This window comes from Acinonyx jubatus, chromosome A1 (genome assembly GCF_027475565.1).
Source record: "Acinonyx jubatus isolate Ajub_Pintada_27869175 chromosome A1, VMU_Ajub_asm_v1.0, whole genome shotgun sequence".
Lineage (NCBI taxonomy): Eukaryota > Metazoa > Chordata > Mammalia > Carnivora > Felidae > Acinonyx > Acinonyx jubatus.
The window spans coordinates 68324080-68345440 of NC_069380.1; the positions used below are offsets into that span (position 1 = coordinate 68324080).

Sequence of the window (21361 nt, forward strand, 5' to 3'; positions counted from 1 at the left end):
CACTCTGTGGTGAGGCGGTGGGGAAGGAGGGACTCTCACACGTCGCTGGTCCAAGAGTAAATTGCAACAACCTTCTGGAGGGCAATCGCACAATGTCCGTCAGAATTAGAAAGGCACAGCCTTCTGACCCGGCAATCCTGCTCTTAGGAATTTATCCAGTGGTCGTGTTCCTGCCTGTGCAACACGGCACACACGGGGTTATTCGTGGGAGCACTGCCTGTAGTACAAGATAGGAAACTACTTAAATGCCCGTCGATAAATACATTTAAAAATAATTTCTGGGGCGCCTGGGGGACTCAGCCGGTTAAACGTCTGACTTCGGCTCAGGTCACGATCTCGCAGTCCGTAAGTTCGAGCCCCGCGTTGGGCTCTGGGCTGACAGCTCAGAGCCTGGAGCTGCTTCGGATTCTGTGTCTCCCTCTCTCTCTGACCCTCCCCCGTTCCTGCTCTGTCTCTCTCTGTCTCAAAAATAAATAAAACGTTAAAAAAAATTTTAAAAAATAATAATTTCTGGGGCGCCTGGGGGACTCAGCCGGTTAAGCGTCTGACTTCGGCTCCGGTCACGATCTCAGGGTTTGTGAGTTCAAGTCTGCATCCGGCGAGCATGAGCCCTGCTTTGGGCGAAAAAAAAAAAAACCATGAGCCTCACTTCGGGTGAGCCCCACTTGTCTCTCTCTCTGTCTCTCTCTGTCTCTTGCTTACTTGTGCTCTCTCTCCCTCTTTCTTAAAAAAAAAAAAAATAATTTCCAGTGCATTCACATAATGGAATACCAGATGTAAAAATATGAGGAAGATCTTTAAATATTGAGATAAATTTATTTCCAAGATTTTCCCAGAAAAAAGTAGCATAAAGTTTGACATTTTCTTTTTGTTTAATGTTTATTTATTTTATTTATTTATTTAAAAAGTTTTTTTTAACATTTAACATTTGAGAGAGAGAGAGAGCATGAGCAGGGGAGGGGGAGAGAGAGAGGGAGACACTGAATCTGAAGCAGGCTCCAGGCTGTGAGCTGTCAGCACAGAGCCTGACGTGGGGCTCGAACTCACGAACTGCGAGACCATGACCTGAGCTGAAGTCGGACACTCAACCAACTGAGCCACCCAGGCACCCCCATGTTTATTTATTTTAGAGAGAGAGAGAGTGAGAGAGTGAGCAGGGGAGGGGCAGAGAGAGAGGGAAACAGAGAATCCCAAGCAGGCTCTGCACTGACAGCAGAGAGCCCAATGAGGGGCTCAAACTCATGAACCCGTAAGATCATGACCTGAGCCGAAGTTGGACGGACACTCAACCAAATGAGCCACCCAGGTGCCCCAAGTTCTATATTTTCTTTCTTTTTTTTTTTTTTTTTTGAAGGAGGAAAAAAGAACATGTATCTGGATTGGTTTGAATTCCCTAGAAAGATAAAGAAGAAACCATTGGCAGTGGTGCCTCCTTGGGGTTGGGAGATGGGATGAGAATTGAGCCGTGGGGTCAGGGTAAGAGGAAGCTTGTCATGAAATGCCTTTATTTATTTATTTATTTATTTATTTATTTATGTGTTTTTAGAGAGAGAGCGAGAGAGCACAAGTCGGGTAGAGAAAGGGAGAGAGAGAGAGAAAGAGAGGGAATCTCAAGCAGGCTCCACACTCAGCACAGAACCCATCAAGGGGCTCAATCCCACAACCCTGGGATCATGACCTGAGCTTAAATCAAGAGTCGGCCATTCAACTGGCTGATCCACCCGGGCGCCCCTCGAAATCCCTTTTTTAAATAGAGTTTGACTTGGAATCATGTAATGTGTTCTCTTTTGAAAAATTGAAAGAGGATGATGACATCACACCTGGTCACCCTTGCTGAGGGTTCTTGTATCTTGGGGCCACCTAGGGAGGGGTGAGAGTCCAGCATTTGGATCTGGATTCTGAGCCTCTGCTCCAGCCTGGCTCTCCCAGAGCTCGCTGTAGGTCCCAGTTTAGTGGATTGCTACCTGAGTACGCATTAGAATCCCCTGGGGAGCTTAAAAAAAATTCGGCTCGCATACTGCACCCCAGAGCAATTACATCAGGATCTCTGGGAGGGATAAGAAGTGTCAGTGATTTTTTAAAAAGCCCACAGGTGATTCCAATACGCACCCAAGTTTGAGAACCGGTGGCCTATATAAACAACAACTTCCTTGTTTCACGCATACTCATTCCCTGGGTCACTCCGTCCCTTGAGACTTCACAGGGACCTGGGGTGACCAGCAGGGAGTGTTCAGGCATTTCTAACTCCCTTGCCTGAGACATCTGTCACTAGGAATTGTTGAAAACAAACAAAAAACAGACCCCAAAGCCATCTGCTTTAGAATATCAGAGTCCTCCAGTTGGAATTAGCTTGACAAATCAAAGATGAATACCAAGTTCAAATGTTCCATGAATTTAGAAATTCCTTTCTAAGAAATTTATATTAAAAAAATACATATTAGAGTGGTGCCTGGGTGGCTCAGTTGGTTAAGTGCCCAACTTTTGATTTTGGCTCAGGTCATGATCTCACGGTTTGTGAGATCTAGCTCTGCATTGGGCTCTGTGCTGACAGCGTGGAGCCTGCTTGGGATTCCCTCTCTCCCTCTCTCCCTCTCTCCCTGCCCCTCCCCCGCTTGCTTGCACACTCTCTCTCAAAAAAAAAAAAAAGAATTAAAACTCATTTAAAAACTTAAAACTACATATTAAAATATATGAACATTAAAAACTTAAAAATACATATTAGAGCATATGACAAGGATGTTTTCACTTGTAGTGAAATCTGTAGTTAATCAGGCAACTAATCGTGTAATAATACGATTGATCCTAATAATTTTTCCAGTATTTTATTCTTTATCACAGCTTTATTGAGTTATAAATCATATACTGTACATTTTTCCCATTTAAAATGTACAAGGCAATGGCTGTTAATACAGTTACAGAGTTTCATAATTATCTCCACAATCAACTTGGGAACATTTCATCCCCTCAAAAAGAACCCCCCACCCCTTAACATTCAGTCCCAATTTCCCTCTAATTCCTCCAGCCTGAGGCAACCTCTGATCTTTCTGTCTCCATAGATCCTTGAGCTTTCCCATCAATGCAATCATACGCTATGTGGTCTACTGGCTTCTTTCACTTGGCATCATGTTTTCAAGGTTCACGGATAGGTTTCTTCCTATCACCAACAATATTCCATTTACAGGTAAGTCATGTTTGGTTTACCCTTTCACCACCCGATGGACATTCAGGTTGTTTCCACTTTTTGGCTATTCTTAGTAATGCTCCTACAGACACTTAGGTGTAAGTTGTTAGGTGGAATATGTTTTCATTTCTCTTGGGTATATGCCTAGGAGTGGAATTCATCATTTTATCATATAAATTTCAAGCATACAGGTTGAAAAAATTTTATAGTGAACATGCTTCTAGCCACCACCAAGAGTCTATAATTAACATCTTATTCTCCTTTCTGTATCACCCATCTATCCATCTATCTCTCTAGCCGTCCATCAACTGGCCTTTTTAAATCTATTTCAAGGCAGGGGTGCCTGGGTGGCTCAGTTGGTTGGGCGTCCGACTTCGGCTCAGGTCATCATCTTGCGGTTCGTGAGTTCGAGCCCCACGTCGGGCTCTGTGCTGATGGCTGGAGCCTGCTTTGGATTCTTTGTCTCCCCTCTCTCCCTGCTCCTCCCCTGCTCACATGCTGTCTCTCTCTCAAAAATTAAAGATTAAAAAAAATTTTTTTAAATCTTAAATCTATTTCAAGGTAAATGGCATAAGTCCTCTTTCTCCTAAGTACTTCAGCATTAATAGCATTCACTAGAGTTCAATATTTGCTCTGTTTCATTTCCTTTGAGGTACTGTTTACATATGATGAAATGCACAAATCTCAAAGTCTATATTCACTAGATTTTCACAAAGTCCTCCATGTAAACCAAACTTCAGTCAGGACAAGTACATTATAATCACTCCAGGACGTTTTCTCATGTTGGTCTCCCAGCCAATCTCCACCGCAGAGGGAGAGCTTTCACAGACAGCCTCCATTCTGAGTTTTACCTTCATGTATTTGCTTTGCCCACCGTAAAGCATCATGCGAATGGAAAAGTACAGTATGTACTTTTGTGTGTGTGAAGGTCCTTTCTCAGCAAAATGTATTTGAGTTTCACCCACGTTGTCAATAGTTTATTCCTTTTTATTGTTGAATTATATATAAATTCATTGTGTATGAATGCACCGTACCTTACTTCTCCGTTCTCCTGTTGATGGGCATCTCTTTGCCCCCTCTACCCCCATTTTATTTGACTTTTGTTTAGTTTTATGAATAAAGCTGCTGTGAACATTTTGTACAAGCCTTTCTGTGGACATATGTTCTTGTTTTTCCTGCCTAAATGCATAGCAGTGGAGTTACTTGGTCTCACAGTGAGTGCATGTTTAACTTTATAAGGAACTGCCAGACTTTTTCCCAAAGTGGTTGTGCCATTTTACATTTTCATCAGCAATATAGGAGTTTGAGCTGCTGTCTCCTCACCACATTTTGATGTTGGTAGTCTTTTTAATTTTAGCAATCCTAGTGGATGAATAGAGTGTCTCCTATTTGTGGTTTGCAGACTGAGAAGAAGCTCTCTCATCACTGGCTTTTCATACACCGCCTTCCGTTAAGTGTTCAAATCTTTTGATCATTTTTAAAAGTTTTACTCTCTTGGGGCTCCTGAGTGGCTCAGTCGGTTAAGCGCCTGACTCCGGCTCAGGTCATGATTGAGTTCGAGCCCCACGTGGGGCTCTGCACTGACAGTGTGGAACCTGCTGGGGATTCTCCCTCTCTCTCTCTCTCTCTCTCTCTCTCCCTCTCTCTGCCCCTCCTCCACTCACGTTCTCTCTATCAAAACTAAATAAATAAATATTTTTAAAAAGTTTTACTCTCTTGAATTATAGAGCAGTCCTGAAGAACCACTGATAATCTACAAACCTGCTCTATTTTTGAAGCATGTGTAGGAAAGGAAAATGTTCTCTCTTTCTCTCCCCAACCCTTCCCCCATCCCCCCCTTTTTTTGGTATTGCATAAATTCTAACTGCAAGAACTTCATGGGCTTCAGATTACTGTCATTTAAGTCCAGTTCTCTCGGTTTAACTCATTCAGAGTGAAAACAGTGATATTTAGAGATAATTTGTGGTCAGGCATTGCATACTTAGGTAGGCTATGCCTGGATGTGTAACGGGGATTTTAATTTGTTAAAGAATGAAAATTACTTCATGAATAATTCCTCCTTATTGCTCCTTTCCCCCAGTATTCTTAATCTGTATGAAAGCTTAGAGGAATCATTCAGCTAAGTACTTGCTTACTGCTCTGTGTGTCCTCCTTGGACTTCGTTCCTGAGGATCCGCGGAACAGGCTCTTGCTGGGAACAGCCACATGCCACTGCTTAGGACAAAGGTGTGGTTGTATTTAGGATTTGCTTTCTTTTCAAGGATTAAGAACTGTATTTAAGCGGCCTTGATCCAATGCAGGAGGATAAAGAAGCTGCTAAAGCCCAATTTGTGAAAAAACTCCCCCCCCCAGCCCCCCAACAGAGTTGGTGGTAATTTGAGGGTTAAGAGGACCCAATGTTCTCAGCTGTGCTGCAGGGAGGGTACAGCTTGAGGATGCGTCCGTGTGGGCCAACTGTCCCTCATCATATCCAGGTGATTTCTTTTTAATTTTATTTTATATTTAAAGTTTATTTATTTTGAGAGAGAGAGAGAGGCACAGAGAGGGAGAGAGATTCCCAAGCAGGTTTCACACTGTCGGCTCTGAGCCCAACATGGGGCTTGAACTCATGAACCATGAGATCGTGACCTGAGCCAAAATCAAGAGTCGGACGCTTAACCGACTGAGGCAACCAGGTGCCCCATTCTTCTTATGGTCCTTATGGATCTTCAGCAGCAATTGTTGAGGGGGAAATGAACATTTTTCTTTATTTTTGCCTTAAAGTGTATGAAGATCCAATTTAAATAAGGGGATAATTATGCAATACATATGGATCTCCAAGCACAGGTTACTAAACATCACAGTTATTTTGCATAGGTCGTCGTACATGAGATCAATGAGAAGAGATTTGCTATCTTGACTGTGGGCATACACATGTGTATGTGCACATAGATACATGAGGACAGAGACATACAGATAGAGATACCCTCCCCAACCCCATTCCTACTTCAATTCTCGGTGCATCTTGAACAGTGAAAATGCTTCAAGTAACCATCAACAGTGATACACTATCCCCTTATACCTCATTTCATTCTCTGAGAATCAAAAGGCAAGATCACAGGCCAGATTCAAAATCATTGCGCTCTGTGACATTCCTCTGGTTTCCTCCTAAACTTCTCCTTTTGAAAGTGAACTGGAAAAAATATGTCACAAAGGGCACTTACTTTCTATCCTTTTCCATTTTCTATCCTAAAAGAAGTATGTTTTTAATATTTTTCTCCAGCTGTCCCAGACATATGGATATAGAGGCACAAGGCAGCATAATGGGGAAGTACAGCATAGTCTCTGAAGCCTGACTGACTTTGAATTCCCTTCTCTGCCATTTACTAGCTGTGTGAGCTTAAGTTACTTAGCCACTCTGCGCTTCTGTTTCCTCATTTGTAAAATGGGGATAACACAGCTCCTACTTTCTAAGGTTGATGTGTCAGTTAAATGAGCTAATATTCACTAACAGCCATATGTTTTGGCCATTACTATCTTTATAAATAGAAAAAACCCTGTAGTTAAAGGTAAAACTTCCCCAGTTACTCTTACCAAGGTATAATATGATTATTTTTTAGAACCAGACAAAATTCATCTGGAAAATAATTATGTAAACCTAGCCAGGAAACCTTTGAAATTATGGGGTATAAGTTCTATCACATAGTGAAATATAGTATAAAGCTATGAACACAAACATTTCGTTACTGGGACAGGAATAGGCAGCCAGAATTGGCATTTTGAACAAGTGTAGAGAGATGATTATTATTATCTGGGTTATTACTCTGCATATGATTATTTTTATTATTATTCAAATGGTGTTTATAGTTTAGAAAAAGGCAAAGTTGGTTCTATGTCCTATTTCTTATGCCAAAATAAATACTATATAGATCAATTTTATGAAAATAAACTGTTAAAGTGTGAAAATATAGTGATTTTTTTTTAAAGCTGGGAAAAACCTTTTCAAGTATAATGCAAACATGTGAAATCGTAACAGCAAACAATGGTCAGGGCACCTGGCTGGCTCAGTTGGTGGGGCATATGATTTCTTATCTCGGGGTCATGAGCTGGAACCCCACGTTGGGCATGGAGTTTACTTAAAAAAAAAAGCCAACAGTGATAAATCTGACAATATAAAAATTAAGAATTTCTTGTCGCAAAAACAGGTATCATAAACAAATATAAAAACAGAAAAAAATACCCACTATATGGGAGCAAAGGACTAATTTCCTTACCTATGAAGATATTATGAATCAACAAGAAAAAGACAGACAACCCAATGGCTAAATGAGCAAAGGATATAAAGTCAATTCATGGACGAAGAAACGTCCAGGGATGATAAAGAATAGGATTCCATTGTACGTACAAGATTGACAAATATTAAAAGTCTGCCAATACCTAGAGTGGGTCAAAGTGTAAGCAGTAAGCATTCTCAAGCACCCTTAGTGGGTGTTCTTGTTATCCACTGTTTCATAGCCAGCCCTGTAAAGTTTCATGGCATAAAATAACCATTTTACCATAGATTTTGTGGATCGGGAATTTGGAAAGGGCACAAGGGGGATGGATCTTCTCTGCTTCACAGCATCCTTAGCTGGTATGACCCAAAGGCTGGGGTGGCCGGAAAGGCTTGAGATAGTTGGGATAGGCACAGTGGGGCTGGAGAACATTTTCTTACTCACTTCCCCGTACCTGGGCTGAGATGGTAAAAGATGGGCTCATCTGGGACTTTCAGTTGGAATACCACTGTGTGGCCTCTTGATTATGTGGTCTTGGGATAGTTGGGACTTCTTCTTTTTTTGTTTAATGCTTTTTTTTTTTTTTTTTTTACCTTTATTCGTTTTTCAGAGACAGAGAGAGAGCATGAGCAGGGGAGGGGCAGAAAGAGGGAGACTCAGAATCTGAAGCAGGCTCCAGGCTCTGAGCTGTCAGCACAGAGCCCGACTCGGGGCTCGAACTTATTGAATGGTGAGATCATGACCTGAGCCGAAGTCAGATGCCCAACCAATTGAGCCACCTAGGCAACCTGGTATAGTTGGGACTTCTTGCATGGCAGGTCAGGGCTCCAAGAGCGAGTATATGCAGAGAAGAAGCTAGAAGCTGAATGGCTTTTTATGACCAAGTCACATAGCATCACCTCCACTCTACCGACTGAGTCACAAGCTTGTCCAGACTTAGAGGGAGCAGACATAGATACCACTTCTTCATGAGAGGCGTGTCAAAGAATCTGTGGCCATGTTTTGAAAACACCACAGTGGTTCCATACAAATTTTAGGATTGTTTTTATTGGACCCACAAAAGTATGGCCAACTAATCTTTGACAAAGCAGGAAAGAATATCCAATGGAAAAAAGACAGCCTCTTTAACAAATGGTGCTGGGAGAACTGGACAGCAACATGCAGAAGGATGAAACTAGACCACTTTCTCACACCATTCACAAAAATAAACTCAAAATGGGAAAAGGACCTGAATGTGAGACAGGAAACCATCAAAACCCTAGAGGAGAAAGCAGGAAAACACCTCTCTGACCTCAGCCGTAGCAATTTGTTACTCGACACATCTCCAAAGGCAAGGGAATTAAAAGCAAAAATGAACTATTGGGACCTCATGAAGATAAAAAGCTTCTGCACTGCAAAGGAAACAATCAACAAAACTAAAAGGCAACCAAAGGAATGGGAAAAGATATTTGCAAATGACACATCAGACAAAGGGCTAGTATCCAAAATCTATAAAGAGCTCACCAAACTCCACACCCGAAAAACAAATAATCCAGTGAAGAAATGGGCAGAAAACATGAATAGACACTTCTCTAAAGAAGACATACAGATGGCCAACAGGCACATGAGAAGAGGCTAAACGTCACTCCTCATCTGGGAAATACAAATCAAAACCACACTCAGATATCACCTCACGCCAGTCAGAGTGGCCAAAATGAACAAATTGGGACACTATAGATGCTGGAGAGGATGTGGACTATGCACTATTGGTGGGAATGCAAACTGGCGCAGCTTCTCTGGAAAACAGTGTGGAGGTTCCTCAAAAAATTAAAAATAGATTTACCCTATGACCCAGCAATAGCACTGCTAGGAATTCACCCAAGGGATACAGGAGTGCTGATGCATAGGGGCACTTGTACCCCAATGTTTATAGCACTACTTTCAACAATAGCCAAATTAGGGAAAGAGCCTAAATGTCCCTCAACTGACAAATGGATAAAGAAATTGTGGTTTATATACACAATGGAATACTACTTGGCAAAGAGAAAGAATGAAATACAGCCTTTTGTAGCAACATGGATAGAACTGGAGAGTGTTATGCTAAGTGATATAAGTCATGCAGAGAAAGACAGATACCATGTTTTCACTCTTATGTGGATCCTGAGAAACTTAACAGAAGGCCATGGGGGAGGGGAAGGGGGAAAAAAAGTTAAAGAGGGAGGGAGGCAAACCATAGGAGACTCTTAAAAATTGAGAAGAAACTGAGGGTTGATGGGTGGTGCGAGGGAGGGGAATGTGGGTGATGGGCATTGAGGAGAGCACCTGTTGGGATGAGCACTGGGTATTGTATGGAAACCAATTTGACAATAAATTTCATATTAAAAAATAATAAAATTAAAAAAAAAACAAAAGAAACACCACGGTGGAAGAAGAAATTCTGGCACCATCTTTGGAGGGGAATTTTGCAATCTCTACCAAGATTTAGTATGCAACTACCTTTTGAGCCAAAAGTGTCCTATATGGATAGTCGCTGGGTCTATCTTCTCTACCTTTCCTCCACAGTCTCCCCTTAACCTTTTCTCTACCTGGTTTCTGCTGCCACCATTAAGATCCCTTTCCTTCCTAGATCTAGAACCTACTCTGCAACATAATTAAGTCCTCATCTCTAGAACCCTTCTTGGATTCTATAAATTTTACAATCTCCATTCCTTCTCTGCAATTCAGTATCTGCTGGTTCCATGAAAGGGGAGCAGCTCTGAGCATGTGGTAACTCTGCCCCCATGGGTAGTAGGGCTCCAGAAAGAGTAGGGCTCTGTTCTGCTCAAAATCCCAAGATTTTTATTTCCTCTCTACTATAAGGGAGATTCATATTTCCTTACTGACTTACCTTTGGATGTGCTTCTTTTAATTCTACTACTCTTACTATAGGATGCTGTGTGCTTTTAGTTATCCATTGCTGCACAACAAATTACTCCACAACTCAGGGCTTAACACAATTGCATTTATCATCTCATACTTTCTGTGGGCCAAGAAGCTAGGCATGGCTTAGCTGGGTCCTTGGGCTCTGGATTTCTCACAATGCTGCGATCATTTCAAGGCTCGACTGGGAAGGATCCCCTTCCTAGCTCCCTCCTGATATTATCACAGGATAATGCCTCAAGGGCCTAAATAAAGCCTCATTTCTTCACCAGATCCCTTTGTTCCTTGCCATATGGGTCCTTCATAGGACACCTCCCAATATGGCGCTGGCTTCGTCAAAGGCAGGCAAGAGAGAGTGTCTTTTGTAAGCTAATCATGGGAGTGACATCACGTCCCGGTTCCATGTTTTGTACATGAGCAATGAGGAACTCACCGACCCTTGGTCAGGGTGAGGGGAAGGGGCAGAATGGGAGTGTTAGGAGTCACGGCTGGAGCTGCCCACAAGTGCTATGGGCAAATCCCCTGTTCCCTGACAGGTTTTAATGTGGATTCTCATGTTACTGACAGTGCATATTCTCACATCCAGAGGTTTGCATTGCCCTAAACCCAGAGGCTGCCCTGATCCGGAAAGGTGGGGTCCCCCCATGGTGGTGTGTTTTGTGTCTCTCGGTGATGGTAACTATGGAATAAGAAGTTTCTTTTCACTGTGACACATGATGGCTTTAGCATAAAAGATTTACTCACACTGTTGTCTAAGCTTAGAACATTTCTGAGGACTGTGAACCCTTGGGAAACTGATCTCTTGAGAAGTGGGTCTGGGAATTCAGGGAAGGGTCCCTCATATGTTTTACTTAATACCTTTCTGTCCTGCTTGATTATTTCTTAATTTACCACGTACACACATTTATTATAATAAAAGCCAGCTAAAATTAACAAAGAGAAAAGTTAAGAACGGGGTAACCACTGAATTCAGAAAGATTTCTTGGGGCACCTGGGTGGCTCAGTCAGTTAAGTGTTGGACTCTTGATTTTGGCTCAGGTCATGACCTCACAGTTTGTGAGTTCGAGCCCCGCATGGGGCTCTGTGCAGAGCCTGCTTGGGTGCTTGGGATTCTCTCTCTCTCTCTCTCTCTCTCTCTCTCTCCCTCCCCCTTGCTCTCTGCCCTTCCCCCACTCTTCCTCTCTCAAAATAAATAAATAAAGTTAAAAAAAAAGAAAGATTTCTCAAAGTTTATTTATTTATTTTGAAAGAGAGAGAGCACGAGAGAGTGTGCATGCACACACACGTGTGTACCAGCAGGGGAGGGGCAGAGAGAGAATCTCAAGCCGGCTCCTCACTGTCAGTGCTGAGCCCTACGAGGGGCTTGATCTCATGAACCATGAATGAGATCATAGCCTGAGCCGAAATCAAGAGTCAGATGCTTAAGTGAGCCACCCAGGTGCCCCTGGAAAGATTTCTAAATAACCCCATGTCACGAGATAAAAAGGGGATTTAGTTAATTGCAAATTTGTATAGCTTGCAAGGGAAGCACAAATGAAAAAATAAGTGAGGGCGTCAATTTTTTCACAGGTTGACTGTGCAGGTGGCAGATTTTGCAGGACAGATGTCCCTGGCTTTTCAGGTAGAGGAATTTAAACAGTGCTTTCAATGAGATGAAGTACAAAGCACAGTATGTTCTAAAGAGCTGTTAGGAAGCTAGAGGTGGGGTGGGGTGGGGGGTGGTTCTCCAGCCTCTCTCAGTTGGAGCCCTCAGCCTGCCCTCCTCTCTCTTCTCCTGTATTAACTCTCTCTGCAGGCCTGCAGACACTCTCAGATTGCCTCTGTGAAAAGTCACCTTGCCTCAAACACGCTGGTAATATTAAGGTAATAAAACAGCATTAGATGTAGGGTGATCGTACATGTGCTAAGAGCAAAACAACACAAACCTTGTTTCAGACCTAGAAAGAAGAAAAAGAGACCTAGGGCAAGGCAGAAATGTGTGTCTTCCAAAGAGAAGGACTGGGAAAATGTCACTTTTCTAATTTTCAGATTTCTATAGGTTTTTGGTTTAGTTGTGAGGTATGGCTTAGCACTTTGCTTGCCACTCACCGCAGTAGCCCCTTGACTAGCAGAAAACACAGAAAGCTTGGTAGAAATAGTGCCCCAAACCAGGGGCCGTGGGGGGTGGGGTGGGGCACAGTCAGTTAAGCGACGGACTCTTGATCTTGGCTCAGGTCATGGTCTCGGGGTTCATGAGATCCAGCCCTATGTTGGGCTCTGTGCTGATAATGTGGAGCCTGCTTCACTCTCTCTCTGCCCCTTCCCTGCTTGTGCTCTCTCTCTCAAAATAAATAAATAAACTTAAAAAAAAAAATCGTGTCTCACCTGAACCCAGAATCTGCATTTTAACAAGATCCTCAGGTGATTCATGTATACATGAAAACAGTAATTGTTCTCAAACCTGGCTTCACATTGGAATCACCCACAGAACTTTAAAAAGCCTGAGGCCTGGGTCCCAACCCCATAAATCCTGATGTACTTGTCTGAAGTAAAGCCTGGGTGATGTTTTTTTAAAATCTGAGGTGATTCCAGGACTCCAAACCATCATGCTAAGATGGTGGCTGGAGTGTGGGCCCAGTATACCGGTTAAAGGAATGCAAATTCTCAGCCCCACCCCAGAGCTACAGACTCAGCCTGAGGATCTAAGTTGAATCAGCCCTCCAGGTGATTGGAGAACCTGATAAGGTAGGTCTAGGGTAGGGGCCCCCCAATTTACCTTTCTGGACGTTTCCAGGTGTTGCTGCTGCAGGTGTGTGAGAGCCACACTTAGAAGCATTGGCCTAAACCCTCTGATCAATGGTTTATCAAAGGCCACACAGCTGGTCAGAACCCACTATTTCTTTTCAGCCCATCTGCTGTTTCTTCTTTGGTCAGAGGCCTACAATGCACTCTTTTTTTTTTTTTTAAGTTTATATATTTATTTTGAGAGAGAGAGCCTGAGCAGAGAGGAGGGGCAGAAAGAGAGAGGGAGAAAGAGAATCCTAAGCAGGCTCCTGGATGTGGGCACAAAGCCAGAGGCGGGGCTGGATCTCACCTTCGAAATCAAGAGTCTGACGCTCAGCAGGCTGACCCAACAACACGCCCCTGCTCTTTACTTCCACTGTCACCAAATACACAAGGGTTAAAAAAAGAAAAAATACAGGGGGGCACTTGGGTGGCTCAGGCAGTTGGGCATCGGACTCTTGATTTCAGCTCAGGTCTTGATCCCAGGATCGTGGGATGGAGCTCCGACTCTGGCTTTGCACTGAGTGTGGAGGCTGCTGAAAATTCTTTCTCTCTCTCTCTCTCTCTCTCTCTCTCTGCCTGTCCCCTGCTCTTGGGCTCTCTCTGCGGAAAAAAAAATAAAGCCTTTGGCTAAAAAAAAAACACACACACACACAAAAACCCAAAAAACAAAAAACCAAACAGGTCAGCACCTTATACTCAAAATGTCTCTTTGCTCCTCTCCAGGAATTACTCACACCTGCTGCCACAGGTACCCCCTGTACTTCTAATGCGTCCTGTTCTTGTGCCAACCCCCACTGCGGGCTCCTGCCCGCTCCCTTGTGGCTTCTCCCATGAAACCTGTCCATCTGGTTTGAGGACTGTGAACTCCTCAGAGGCACAAAACCACCGAGGTAGCCTCGGGATCTAGCTGAGAGCTGCTTTGGTCTCTGAGCTGCTGCCGCCCGCCCTTTCCCCTCCACGAGTAGAAAGTCTACAGCGAGATAAAGGCTGCACGAGGGGCTCGGGAAGGGGGAGATGGAGACGGTGAAGCGGGGGCTCCTTGCTGGAGGGTGGGGACAGTAACTGTGTCCCCCGCCCTAGGTCCCTGCCTCCTCAAGCCATCTTACTCCCTCCCCCATTAAATTCCGCAAACCAGCTCCCAACCTATTTCACTCCTCTCCCCCGCTGGGCGTTGCTCCTGTTCCTGGAGGTGGGGCAAGTGGGGGGTGGGGGTGGGGAGGTGGGGACTGTACTGGGAATCGCCTGGGTGGAAAACACTGGGCCGTGGCGGGGGGAGGTGGCAACCGCCCCTTCGGGATTAAGTCGCTCGCAGTCCAGGGTGGTGCCGGAAGCCCGCTCGTGTGGCTTGGGAGGGGAAGGTGCTCGTGGGTCCCTGCAAATCGCCACTTCCCGCACGACAACGTAAAGTCCTAGGTGGGCACACAGGCACCCCCTTGCATGACCTCAGCCAGTGAGTTGCAGAGTCCGCGCCGCCGACCGCCCTGCAGCAGCTCCTGGTTAAGCCGGTGCGCTCGTCTCCCGCTCTCCTTAGATCGCTTTCAACCACAGCAGCAGGATTGGCGTGTCCCTGGTGGCGCAGCGCTCTCCTCAGCGCTTCCTGCGCTGGGTTCGGTGGCGCAGCGCAGAGACTCGGGTTCTGGCTGTAGGACCAAGTAAGGCACAGATCCGAGGTGGGCTCTCGGGGTCCGGGAGGGGCTCTCCGCGCTGGTGCCCCCCCCTCCCGCCGCCCCCTGACGCACCTGCCCCCCAGGGCGGAGCGGGGCGGGGCACGCTGGCGCGCAGGTCGCCGGCCCGGACGCTGGAGGGGGCTGTGGCTCTCCCGCTGTCCCCGCGGCTCCGGCGGCGCGGCGCCCAAGCTCCCCCCGCCGCCGAGGGGCCGGCCCAGGCCCGGGGAGGGGCGCGATCGCCTTCACTTCCCGCTCGCCGGCTTCGGAGGCGGCGGGTCCCGCGCGGGCGCAGGGCTGCGGGCGCTCGGCTGGGGCGCGGGGCGGAGACGCGGCCGCCGCCCGCTTTGCGCCGCTCCTCCCCGCGCGAGTGGCACTCGGCCGGGCGTCGAGGCGGCCATGGCGACCCTGAGCCCGCTCCCCACCCACCCCGCCTGCTCCGCCCTCCCCTCCGCCCCGCGCCACCTTTGATGGCTCGGACCTCGGCCGGCCACCGCCAGCCCCGCTCGCGCTCCCGCGCCGCCGCCGCCCGCGGGTATTAATAGCCGAGCGCCCCCGCTGCACGCGCAGCCCGGAGCCGCCGCGCCCTCGGCAGCCAGGGGCTCGGAGCTGCTGAGCCCGGAGGCCCGGAGTGGGAGCCGGAGCCGCCGGCGCCGTGGAGGTAGGAGGCGCGGGGCGAACAATGACCGCGGCGGGGCGGGCGGGCGGCAACTTGTGCGAGTCCGGGCTCTCGGGGCCCACCCGCCGGGGGGGCGCGGGTGGAGGCGGGTTGAGTGCCCGCGGGGTCCTGCCCGGAGGAGGCGGGCGGCGGGTGGGATCGGGCCCTCGGCAGCCCCGGCAACAATAGCAGGAGCTCGGGGGCCTCAGGGCTCCGGGCCGCCCTTTGCACCTTTCTCTCACCTCCGCGGACCCGGGCTGCGCGGCTGTGCGCGCGGCTCCCCTCGCCTCCCCCACCCCGCTGTGCCCTTCCCCCCGCTTCCTTCCATCCCACCACCCGGCACAGTGACAGCGCCGGACGCCGCTTCCGGACCTCGGGCCGCAGTCTTGGCCCCAGAGGCGGATCGCGGGCCGGGGAGGTGGCCACTGGCTCGGGTGCCGCGGCGCTGCCGGGTGCCTGCCGCTCGCCCACGCGCGGCGCGAGCACCCGGGTAGGTGACAAAGAGGAACACACCCACCGCTTAAGTTAGATTTTGTCTCTCTTTACCGCCTTTACGGAGAGCAAAGTTTTTTTTTTTTTCTTTCCAGCAAAGGACACAGATTTTTGTGGTGAGCATTTTAAAACAACAACTTCTGATTGTGGCTTTACGATTTAAGTTCCGGAAACTTTAGCTGTGTGATCTGGCCAGACCCTTGAGAGAGAGAGAGAGAGAGGGAGAGAGAGAGAGTGAGAGTGAGAGTGTGTGTGTGTGTGTTATTTGAGGAGGGTGGTGGGGGGATGAGTTCCCCGTCATCGTTCTGGATTTCGTTCCTGGCAGTTGGGGCCCCGCTACTGCCGGGATCGGTGCAGGACCCCAGAAAGGAGGGAGGTGAGGCTTACAAAAGAATCGAGGACGCTGCTACCAGGTCAGCTCCCTGAGCTGTGGAGAGATCGCCTCTCATCTGGAGGAGTTTAGCGGTCTCAGCCTGTCTCAGCCTTCTGGAGTACCATGGTGGCCTGCCTCTGGCTGTTTCATTTTATTATTGTTGTTAATGCCTTCCCTGTTAGCTTCCCAGGTTTGATTTGCTCCGCCGCCGGCCCTGCCCTGTTTCCCGGATTCCCCCTGAGCCATGACTTTTGTGGACCCCCGGCCCCCCTCACCCGGCCGGCGGTCTTGGGAGAGCCAACCCCCATGGGTTACGTTTAATGTGTTTTGCACGTGGTGACTTTGCCAAACCCATGTCAGAACGTCCTTTAGCATTGTCTCGCTCTTTCATTCAGTTGAAAAAGAAGAGGAGGGGAAAGGCCTTTTTGGTGCTGAGAGCTTTGAGGGAGTTGCCTTAAAAATTGCCCTCGTTGTTCCCATGGGGTGGGCCTTTCTGATATCTCCTAGCTTTGGCTTTCTTCCCTCATTCCACAGCCTTCTGGCTGGGGGCTTACCCCTCGGCCTTTCCACAGGGTTGGTCTTCTGGTGTGACAGTTTCTGAGGATGGCTTCCTATGTGGGTTCAGCATCCACATGGCTCACTTTATATTCCCTCAGCATCGTTCTGCAGCAAGGCACCAATATTGGAGTTCCTCCAAGCACAACAAAACGTTTGTGTTTTTAGAATGTCTGGCTAATAGATCTGCCTCTGGGTAAAATAGACATTATTGGCCAGTGGCTGGCTCACTGGGCGAAATGTTGGTTGGTAGAGATGCTGAATTGATGCCTCCCTTACCCCAGGGCTTCCCAGAATCTCTTGTTTCTTTGAGGTGGACAGGAAACTTGAAATAGTTGGGGATGATGTAGTTGTGCCCCATAGGGTCACAGATTCTGTGGCACAACCCTTGTGAGTCGGTGTGTGGTTTCGCGTTAAGGAGTCTGTCCCTAGGGAAATCCTGGAGTTGGGTTTATAATGCCCCTTTTCACATTGATAGTCTCTTCCTGGAATTTGTGTAGGGATTTAATTCCTTGGGTCATAATAGAACAGTAACACTACTCTGTAGCCAAATTTACCAAAAGGAGATTGAAAAATCTATCCTAGACAATTCTCCTCTGGTGGGTTGCATTTAGTTTATAATTATTTTGAGACTAAAAGAAAGCTGGGTGAATGTTTTTGTTTTGTATTTCGTTACAGAAACTGTCTGAAGAAAGTTAAGAATTAATACAGGATCAAAGGGGTTCGTTTCTGGGGCACCTGGGTGGCTCAGTCGGTTGGGCGTCCGACTTCAACTCAGGTCACCATCTCGCAGTCTGTGAGTTCGAGCCCCGCGTCGGGCTCTGGGCTGATGGCTCAGAGCCTGGAGCCTGCTTCCAATTCTGTGTCTCCCTCTCTCTTTGCCCCTCCCCCGTTCATGCTCTGTCTCTGTCTCAAAAATAAATAAACGTTAAAAAAAAAATTAAAAAAAAAAGGGGTTCGTTTCTTAAAAAGTGGAATTTGTCCTCTAATACTCGATGCACATAGCAGAGCTTAATTCGTTTGGAAAAACGATACAGCTTTTTAAGAAGGGTGCTTGGGATAACGTCCATCGAAAGAGAGAAGCTTTTTCCATCCTGGAAGAGGTTAGAGAACATTGGAGAAAAGGCAAGAGCCCAGTCTTTGTGTGCTGAACACCCTTTAGGAAAGACATTGTGACTTTTCCTGGAGGGTGGGGCAAGTTCTGTGGATTTGTAGGTATTGGGCCAGTGGAACTGGCGTTTGAAACACACCCTTTATGACTGGCCTTGCTTATTGCAGAGAACTGCCTAAGCTTTTTGAGAAATGTCCTGGCCCCCATAAGAGAAAATGCTACAGAAAAGAGAGGTGCTCCTGTGATCCCCCAGATACGGTTGCCGGCTTGAGTCCTTTCCACTTTGGGTGCACAGGCATTCTAGGTGTTGGCTGGGAGGGGAAGGGGCAGGCTTTTAGGTCCCATGGCTGCCCTCTCCTTTTCTTGGGTACCTTCGATGGAAAGGCCAGGCTCTTCAAGCCTGGCTATTGAATGGGAAGCGGGAGGTCAAGTTCTTTTTCTTGCTTTTTAATGGGTAGAGTTTCTGCTACGGCCTCTGTTTTCCTCCAGGTTACTGCGTTAACCATTTCCACATGTCCAGGAAGATCAGAGCCCAAATGTTTCCATTCAAATTACTTGAAATACTGATTTCACCAGTCTTTTTATGCCAAATGCTGCCTTTGTTTTTAATCAAGAAGCCCCCGGAAAATGTTTATTTTAAAGTGGAGAAGCTGGCTTTTTTCGGCTGCCCTAGTCCTGGTTGAAGGCAGTTAAAAAATGTTTTGCCAAGTGGATACTTGAAGCAAAAGTGGGCACTTGATAGATATTAAATATGGTGCTCTAAGCTTTTGATATCTCTGAAATAAGCCAGGGACCATCAAAGACAATGTGACTAAAACTGAGTGCATGCCCAGTGCAGGCTAGGCATTGGCAGTTTTCTTATTTTAACATGGGACGGAAATAATAGACAAACTGTAAGATTGGCAAATAAATGATGTGAGAATTCATCATTTACACTGAATTAATTTCATGTGAAAAATTGTCATATTTGTGCATACATTTTCAAACAAAGGAGCCACCAGCCAAACCAGATTGCTTTTAACTCTATTATGCTAATATTTCTTGCCACAAGAGGAACGCCACTCTACACACAGACTTCGGCTTTCCATAAAAGTGTCTCATACAGGAAGACTTACAAATCCAGGAATATGGTGATTTTCATTTTTTGTTCTCATCCTGTTAACTCAGGATCTAGTATATGCCTAGCACATAGCAATCCCTTGGTAGATAACTGGCTGTGAATGAATAAACCTAGATTTTCATGTCCTTTACAGTTAGTCTTTAAAGTTTTTAAGGTTGCTGTTCCGGGAATTTGAAGATATGATATTTGATTTTGTTTCCATTTTGTTCGAATTTAACAATTGCGATTAACCTTGAAAGCTGGGTCATATTGTAAAAAGTTACAGTCTCATTAAGAAGAAACTTAGGTCTAAAAGCATGAAGAAGAAAGTAAAACTTCTCTGAAAAGCTAGCTTCTCCAAGAATTTTCCTTCTTCCTTGGCATCTATTTCTAGAGGCTTCATTAGTGAGCATCTGTTTGGTGGTAACCTCCGTTTTTGTGTGCCTTTAAGTATCTTTGTTCTGGAATGATAAACGCCCTGGGTGCGCGATTCCAGATTGACGTTGTATTAATCAGCTCCCTTCTGGTTCCTTTGTGGCAGCTGTAGTATCAGCCTCTGGGCTGGTTGTTGCTTGTGAGTAGTCTGTCTTTTCTGTCCGCTGACTTTTTTTTTTTAAGCTTATTTATTTATTTTGAGACAGAGAGAGAGAGAGAGAGAGAGAGCGCGTGCACATGAGCTGGGGAGGGGCAGAGAGAGAGAGAGAGGGAGAGAGAATCCCAAGCAGGCTCCGTCCTGCCAGCACAGAGCCCGACGTGAACTCATAAACTGTGAGATCATGACCTCAGCCTAAATCAAGAGTCGACCCACTGAGCGACCCAGGCGCCCCGGCTGCTTTAAGGTTCCTTGGAGTTCTGCACCTTCACTATGTCCGGGTATAATTTCTTTTCTCCTTGACTTTGATTGCCCCTTCCTCTCCTCCTCCTGCTCCTCCCCGCTCTCCCCTTCTTCCCTTTCTCTACTCCTCCCTCCCAGCCTCTCACCAGTATCTTTCTTTCTATCTCCCGGTACCATTTCAAGGTCCGTTCCGCCACCCTTTGTTCCTTCGCCTTTGGCCGCTCTGGCCCTTTGCTTTGGGCTCTGATGCATGAAGCTGCTGTGCACTCTTGCGAACAAGTCTTTGTGTGGAGATCTGTTTTTAATTCTTTTGCTGGGTCTTATAATAAGTATACGCTTCACTTTATCAGAAGCTACCATTTGTTTTCCCAGGTATTTGCACCATTTTACATTCTCACCGATGACATCTGAGCATTCCAGTTACTGTAATCCTCAGTAACACTGGAAATTCAGTCTTTTTCATTTTAGCCATTCTGGTGGGTGTGTCACAGTGTGTCATAGGGATTTCATTCTAGATTTCCCTGATGGCCAGTGGTTGCTTTCCATGTGCTTATTGGCCGTTTGCATATCTTCCTTTGTGTATTAAATCTTTTGTATTTTTAATTATGTTTTTGTCCGATCATTTTATATAGCTTTAGAGTACGATCAACATACAATAAACTGCACATACTCAATGTCATCTTGTCTCATTGTGGGGATTCTTTATATATTCTGGATATGAGTTCTCTGTTAGATCTGTGTGTTGTGAATATTTTCACCAGTCTATTTTTTAACCTTTCTATTTTTTGATGGTATCTCTTGAAAAGCAAAAATTATTGGCAAAGTATTATATACATGGCGTAACTATTGAACTTATCAAAGGCCAGGGAATTTACTCAGTTTTGGAAAAATAACACGTTTTTATGTGTAAGGCTTACTGGTATTGCTCTGTTCAAGTGGTCAGCTTCCATTTTTGAGGGTAAAGGAGCAGTTTTGTTTCTTCCTCCCTAAAACGGAGTTGAAGAGGCTTAAAAATGAAAGAGAAAATACCTGCTTGTTTTGAAAATATGAGGAAATAATTATGTTTGAGATTATGATCAAATAAATCGATTTTTAAAATTCAAACTGGAGTTGTATTTGTTTTTCGGCACACAGAAAGATGATGGGAAAGAAATATTTTTGAAAGCGATACGAAAAGGAAGCCTTGGGTAATAGCAAGGTGTAACATTTTATTTAATTTTAATGTTTTAAGGTTTATTTATTTTGAGAGAGAGAGAGAGCGCGAGCCAGGGAGCATGCATGAGTGGGGCAGAAAGGGAGAACCCCAAGCAGGCATTACACTGTCAGCATAGAGCCCCATGTGGGCCCCATCCCACGAACCATGAGATCATGACCTGAGCTGAAACCAAGGGTTGGATGCTTAACTGACTGAGCCACCTGGCGCCCCAAGATGTAACACGTTAAAAAGAGGTCAGAGCGGCACATGTAGGTAGTTAT

General features: G+C 46.1%; 1 protein-coding gene across 4 annotated transcripts in view; it reads left to right on the forward strand.

Moving 5' to 3' along the window:
* The first annotated feature begins 14387 nt into the window (after positions 1–14387).
* Positions 14388–21361, forward strand: part of FARP1 (FERM, ARH/RhoGEF and pleckstrin domain protein 1) — a 282193-nt gene continuing 275219 nt past the window's right edge. For 2 of the 4 annotated variants that reach the window (XM_027065123.2, XM_027065125.2), the window contains exon 1: positions 15291–15423. The gene's annotated coding sequence lies outside the window, so the exon portion shown is untranslated. Of the gene's footprint in view, positions 14512–14620; positions 14751–15290; positions 15424–21361 lie in introns of those variants that run through there. The other 2 variants (XM_053217290.1, XM_027065124.2) reach the window with 2 other exon arrangements.